The sequence below is a fragment of the Rhipicephalus microplus genome, unplaced genomic scaffold (assembly GCF_043290135.1).
Source record: "Rhipicephalus microplus isolate Deutch F79 unplaced genomic scaffold, USDA_Rmic scaffold_27, whole genome shotgun sequence".
NCBI classification, from domain to species: Eukaryota; Metazoa; Arthropoda; class Arachnida; order Ixodida; family Ixodidae; genus Rhipicephalus; species Rhipicephalus microplus.
Window position 1 is genome coordinate 5236554 of NW_027464600.1, and position 7568 is coordinate 5244121.

The 7568-nt window shown below is 43.9% G+C and overlaps 1 long non-coding RNA gene across 1 annotated transcript; it reads right to left on the bottom strand.

The window, feature by feature from the left end:
• Window positions 1-441: 441 nt before the first annotated feature.
• On the bottom strand, window positions 442-3170 carry LOC142786665 (uncharacterized). Its single transcript, XR_012889108.1, has 3 exons — window positions 2126-3170; window positions 1335-1592; window positions 442-663 (listed from the first exon to the last, which is right to left on the bottom strand). It is a non-coding gene; the product is annotated as an uncharacterized LOC142786665 (long non-coding RNA).
• Between the last annotated feature and the right edge of the window lie 4398 nt (window positions 3171-7568).

Consider the following 7568-nt stretch of genomic DNA (forward strand, 5'->3'; position numbering starts at 1 on the left):
CTTCTGTGCTCTGTTCTTGATACACTGTACATGACCATGGAGCACCAAACCCCTTGTTACTGCTGGAACTTAGAAAAATACAGATCATTGTTACAACCATGCTACATGCAAGAGTGTATAGTTGTCAATTATGGGCTCATATTTACAGATATTGTATTTTCAGAAGCCAATGACAAGCCTCAACACACACACACACAAACAGTGAAGACTGAAAATATATTTAATATGATACAAGAGCAAAACTACAATGTTATAGATGAAGGCATGAAACTTCTGCCAGACATAAAAAGCCAATAAAGTTTCTTCTATTTTGACTTTACACTAGGTGCGAGAAGCAGACCACAAATAAGTTCACTAAGAAATACAAGTTAGACTGCATTACAACGCAACAGCCAATGTTCCTAACTTTAAGGCTGTCTAACATATCCAGCTCACCATACTGCGTATAGGAGCAAATGGGCAGTCTAGAAGACACAAAGAACTTGTGGATTATGAGTGTGCTTGTTGCTGACATCTATTATTCTAAATGAAGAAAACCTTTCAAAAATGCACTTCATCAGGGGAAATAATCATATGCAACAAACACAACGGGCTCCTACAGGTGCCACCAACACTCACCATTATTGTTGATACCAGTGTCTTGCCGGATGGATATGCTGCGTCCTGCACAGAACACCAAAGGAGCGCTCCATGACTTGGATTGCATGTGTGCTAGCTGCATCGCTCTGCTGCTGAAATAGGCTAGCCACAGACAGAGAAATGAGAAGCCATGGCTTTGAAACACACTGAACGTTACCTTTAGAGATCAACAATGCATACTTAGGTCAGGTACAATTTGTAGAAAAATATATATCACTATGCAATCGTGGTGAACATGTTCGGCTGAAACATAAGCAACAGCACTGAGAGAGAAAAAGCTACACTAGGTAAAAGATGCAGTTACTGGCCCTATGTCATCTGAAGCTTCCTCAATAGGTCTTTCTCCTTACAAGTTGTGAACAGCCAGGCAATTTTCACCCACTTGCTATTTCCTTCCAGAGCACTTGATCCACAGAGGGAGTCACAAGCTCGAGAGCTCAATAAGGAATCAAAGTATTTGTGCTCGTTTCAAAGCACAAGCTTTTGAGCCTCAGATTATTAGAGTTTCATTCATAAGCTGCAGGCTTTCAGCTTTCAACATTCTCAATTATCTTGCAATTTAGTTCCATAAATGTTGAATAAGAATTATGTGTAAGAATATTACAGGTATCCACTGAAAGCAACCATGCTTGGGTTTTCAATTTGTGCACTGTAAGTGGTGTTCACGTAATCGTATGTATTAAAGAAAAACTAACCTTGCAGCCAGCCGTTAGGCAGTTTTGTGCGCTCGAAGCTCCAAAGCAGATCGCAGTCCTTCCAGATGAGGCTGCCATGCATGCTTCCACGCCCCATCCGCTGAACGATAACAGTCCCAGCAGTGACATAGGCTTGCATAGTTAGGGAGAACGTGTCCTTCCTATTTTTGTACAGGTGCTCCAAGTAATGATGAGGATTGATGTGCCAGAATGTTCAACCGATGAATCACAGGACCTTAACAAACCAATCTCTGCGATCTGTGAAGAGCCAAAAACGAGATATTTAAAAACAATCATTAAAGCACTCACTTCTAATACTTATTTGAGGAAGCTATCACTTCGTTTATGTGACCAAAATCTGCTATAATCACTTTGAAATAAACTGAAGCCTCATGTAAAATTTACGTACCCCAATATTTATGTCCTGCTGAAGTATAGTACTAGCACAGTAGTAATCGTCTATAGAACTAATTTTCCAAAATAACATAAATTTTTTAAGCGCAACCTGGCTTCTGAAGAATAAATTCACATCAACTTTCCAACTATCAAACGTGGTCAATCGACCGGCCCAACCTCATAATCAAACAAGAGCTCACTTGTGTCAAATCACAAAAATCTTTTTATGTATTTGCTCCATAATATATGTATGTATATAACAGTAGTAGTATATTTTTCATGCTTCAACTTACCATAGAGAAACATTACATCTGATGGGCTTAAAAACTTGCACACGTTATAGAACTGCGTGAATTATAGTACTGGTGAAATTTAGTTCTGCATGGTGAACTCACCGATGGCAGCATTTAGTAGCCGTCGGTGTCATGAGGAACCAAGTACGGCCAACAGGCAAAGGGCATCTGCAGACTGGAAGCTGCCAATGACAGCAATGAAGGGCTGGCCAGGCGTGCACGTCCATTGATAAAGTGTAAGAACTGGCCATGACCGGCTGTTGTCAAGGCTCTAGTGCCGTGAAAAACGATGGCCAGACGAACTCGGAAACGTGTAGTTAGGCGATATTGGCCTACAACTTCATCCAAAGCAAGGCACCGGTGAAATCTTTGCTTTTTTGGGGGGCCGAAGGGAAGCTTGACGTTCACGGGCTCTCGCTGCCACATAGAACTCTCAAGTTGTTACCGAAGAACAGTCTAGGCGCGCTTCCAAAGCAACACGATCCACAACAGAATGTAGCATCTCGCAGTTTTGGTTGATCACATCACAGCGCTAGGACTATGGTTATCACAAAAAGGAGAAGTGACGACTTAATAAACAAAAGCGCCAAGCTGCCCCAAATAACTTCGCCGGGCAAAACAGTTATCAACGCTGTCTTTCAATTTTCGGTCACACGAGCACAGCTTGTTCACAAGTCTTGGAACGTCAACACAGCACCACTGTTCACAACGAACATCGTTTCACTCACGAACAGTACATTGCTCTCAAGTAAATAGAAGCGTACGGGCTAACTAGTGGCGAAGCAAGAACCGAGCGCGTAGTTCATACGTTTCCGTACGTACTTGGGGTCACTCAAGTAACGTGTCAAAACGCTGTCAATCCGAAATGTCGCACAGCACCCAACTGAGAGACTGGAAAGTCAAGCGAACGAACTGTTACCGGCACACAAACACACATTGCAGGCTGCTCGAGTGCTAGTTGCCGTCGATACATCGACGCCGATCCCCGCTTGATAACCACACCGACGCACAGGCTTCGCTGCGCTTCACCGTACACCATTGCACTGCCACAGCTTTCCGCACTGCTCACACGCACTGAAAGAGCTGCTGTAATCACAACACATCGAGTCAAACGCTGAAGTAACTCGTGCGAGAAGCATTTGCTGAAAGTCGCACCGACCAATATGCTGTTTACGACGCCATGTTGTTTTCAACAACTGCACCTCACGTAAGAGAGCTCTTAGAAAGTACTTGCACTATTTTCACGGCGTGAAAAAAATTTCTCTTATGAGCGAGGGGAGTAATATGACGAACAGGACAGGCGTGCCAGATGAAAGAAGTGTTTTGGCAACGTCACGGAGTGAGCTGATGTAGAGAGTATTGCTTCACAACCAATCACAAGCTGTGCCTGTCGGCCAAGCCGTCGTCTGCTCGCGTTTGTCGTCTGCTTCGATCAGAGCATGCGACAGGGGATTCGCCTTCGCAACGCTATTATTCTCAGGTCAAGTGGCCGCTGCGTCGCACAAAATACATGTCAGTGGCTCGCTCTACCTTTGAACGATGTTCGTGCGCCAAGTTAAATGGCTGGTATTTGACGCAGGGATGAATTCAGCCAAGGTTTGCTCCAGAATCATGAGGGTTTGCATATTTTCGGTGTCATACAAAGTTACTAGGGTCATTTTATTCCGATTGCTTGCCATATTATCATGGTCCATATCGGTGTCTGAAAGGTCAGGGTGAAGATGCATGATTTGTTTGTAGTTCCATGCGTAATCACGCGCACCCCTAATACGCTTTGGTTTACAAAGTACGCTTTGTTCCAGACCGTCCCAAAGTGTATCGACAGCTGTATTTCAGAGATCGCAACCATTGGACAGTTAGAGCCAATGAAAGTACACTAGAGCACAAACTTTATGAACCACTCACTGAAAACTTCCTCTCATTTTTATTTCCAATAGCGTGCAAAAAATGTGCTCCCATTAACCTCTTTGGTGGTAATTTCCACCAATGAGGCAAGGATCTCAAGTCGCACTTTTAATTGGATGAGATGGGGCGCAACACAACAACATAACAAATAAGGTTGATCCTATGTCATGTCGCGTTCGAATGCACCGACCATTCACGTATCACATTGGTTTTCATCCAACCACAAATCTTTACACGCGTAGTTTTGTGCCATTGACGCCCAATAGAATTCTTCAATTACTGCGACTTCGAACTTATTGGACGGTGGTGGTTGTCAACATCATCCACTGCGTACAAGGGAAACAACACGCGAAGCTCAAAGCGCCGAAAGAAATAAAAGCGCACCAGCAGTCATCAAGCAGCCCTTAATGGGCGTGAATTGACTCAAAACCAGCCAGGGCACCAAAGTATACCGCTGCGGCAGCAGGTTCTAAGTAGCCACATTGTTCCTAAGAGTGGTCCGGACCACTCTTGGGATTTTCTCTCAGCCCTGCTGTTTTTACGCACAATTTCGCTTCGTGAATCCACTTACGAGCACTTTTCAGTGACGTAAGCAAATATAGCAACTGCATCACCATCGCTGACAAGTTCCCGGGCAGTCACAGCGCGCTTTATTTGCAGTGGCCGATGTGACAACTATGGCCTCTTACGACGTTTTTTTGTTTCGTGAATCGACTTACGCAACAAAATTTCTCTTGCGCAAAAATGTTTTCGTAAGTGAGTTTTGTGAATCCGGGCCCAGAACACTGCCGAAAATTCTTCACTCAATTATCTCAGCATTTCAGCTTGTATTTCGTAATCGGGTACACGACTTGAGAAAAAACTCTAAGAATAAATACCAGTGTCAATGCCAGCAGTGAATGGTATAATCTGATCATTTATAAGTAATAACAAACTGTCTTGTGCTTAAAAAAATACCTTATGGCCAATGTCATGCAATGCAAGAATAAAATTTATTGCGAATCCATCCCGCACAAGGCATGCATACCAGGCATGTCGAGTGGACCACTGCGTAAAGACTGTATATAGATAGCTCAGCACTCACGTTAGCAACGTCAGCACTTAAGTTATAAGGCACCAGTTTGACCGCCACGAAGTGCACGCGACGGTGCGGTGATGTGTACACCATACGTAGCGGTCGTAGGCATATTTACGTTATGCTTGGTTATAGTTTCGGAAGTGATAGATATGTTATGTTTGCAACGGTGTTGTAAAAGTGAATAACCAATGCTGTCAGTAAAGTTGGCGTTGTCCTGAAATGACGCTTGCGTAGGTTGTCTTCGAGGTATCGGCGTGGCTGGGTTGTACAATGCTTAACTTCCATGTAGAATCTCTAGATTCGAATGTGGGTAGAGCCGTGATTTTCGTTCCTTCCTTCCCTTTGAATATTTAACCCATTTAACAACACCGCATACACAAACCCAGCATGCTTTATGAAGTGGGCTGCACACTGCCGGTACAAGATTTGCGAAGTCTGGGTTGATACAGCCAAAACCGCCTGTGATCACCTGTGATACGTCGCGTACCCGTATAAAGTTTTCTCTTGTCTTTCGCAAAGTGCTACAAAAGTGTTGAATCGCATGCTTTTTACGTTGTACATTATGCTTTTCGTTTGGCTTTTTACAATTATTACCACTGTCATTATGTTGTGCGATGGTAATTATGTTCTTGAAGTAAAGTTCTGTATGCTCATTCCTGCCTAAGACCTGGTAAACAAGTCAGCAGTATGCAGTAATAAATAAATAAATAAATAAATAAAGCATTGGCCGCTGCAGGCAGGTATGTGCTGCAGATGACTGATGAGAATAATTTCCAAACGTACACGTCAGGGGGGGGGGGGGGGGGGGCTAGTTAATCTTGTCAAGATCTGCGAATCACCCTCGTCATACTTTTCCATCTAACCATCCATAGGTGGGTGGGTGGATGGATGGATGGACGGATAGATGGACGGACGGACGTATAAAAGCATTATGCCTTCGGAAAACTAAATATCTCGAGATGATCGCAGTTCATGATTGAGAAATAATATGTTGCGTGCATCATCAGTATAGATAAATTTATGAATGAAAATAACACTAGGTAACAGCCTTCTTGTCGAAAAAAGAGAAGGAATTGAGCGTCACTCGTGATCAACAAAGGTATAGAAGAAAATCAAAAGTAGAAATATTAACTGCAAAAATAGTTAACTTTTACATAATAAAGCTTGAGGCAGCTCAAATCATCAAAAGAGAATAAGGACGAAAACAGCGACGAGATGCCGGTCGTCTGCCAAAGGATGCAATCAGAGCGGAATAATCGGGCATTCCCGCTATGCCGACCGTACGAGAACCAATTAGGTGAGCGAACGACACCCCAGCTTCTCTGGGTAGCGTTCAAATTGTCCTGTACTTACATCTGTCGCTTAAGCGCATCATTCGGAGCGCGGGACCTATCCTAATACTTTTCGCTCTCTGAGTGCGTCGCCGCAACCAAGGACCGGTGAACGGAAATGGTATGGTTGAGTGATGCCGGACCAAGGATGGAATCATGGTTCACTGGCGAGGAAAAGCTGTGCTGGTCATTTTCGCTCTCTTTTTCTGTGTTCCTCACCTTCTCTTTGTCACCGTATTGACGTTTTCTTTGAAGATTGCTGGCATCGGTGTCTTGACAGTTGTTTCGTGCGTCGTTCAAGAGCGAGGATGTCATTTCTTGGTAATTGTCTGCTTGTACGTCCCTCCTGTTGTAATTTGCCCCGTCTTGTATATCGCGATGTCTCATTTACCTCGAGCAAGCTGAGAACTTGCCGGCGAGCCCCCAATTCACGCCAGTATGGGTTCTCCCATTACATCTCCTTACAATTTACCCGCTCCCGGAAAGATGAGATAAGCCGGCTCTTGGCATTGCCACCGGACATGCGACACACGAATTTTCCTGAATAACACGCTTTGAGCTGTTTTTCCCGATTCCGCTATCATCGTCTACCTTTTGTTTATCTCGGCTGATTTGCCTTGCGGATTAACAGTAAGCCAAATGAAGCGGAGTTCGAAGTTCGTGTTTCTGCATGCGGAATGTACGTTTCAGCGTAGGAGCGTGTGTTAAAAAGAAAAGCTCAGTCCACGGAAGATGTTCAAACAACAGGAATGACTTCTTTGACTCTCACTTTACTAAGACTTAGTTCTATTTTTACCCGAAAGATGCGATATCGTACCCGGGCTGCGGCAGTAACATTTTCAGTGAAGAAGGAAATAATTTGAAGTGAGAAAGAAAATGAAAGAAAAAGTGAATCCCGCATTGTCTGCAGCAAAGTCCAACACCTATACAGTAATTCACAAAGCAAGGGTAAAGAGGGTTTAGAACAGAGAGAGAAGAAAAAAATTCGGCAGACCTCACGTACCTTGAGCATCTAAGTTCTGCAAAGCACGCGGTGGGAAGGTGACTGTGTCAAGTTTTTTATTGAGCGAAACGTTTCGAAATGACACTGAAGAGATGTGTACAAATGTTGCACACACAGTAATTTCACTGAAGCGTATAGAACTTCACCGCATGTCAAAGGCGTTCAGACAAACCCATCTTTCTCAAGAAACACAACAGGCCTTGCCCTGCCTTGTGGACTGTCGAGGGC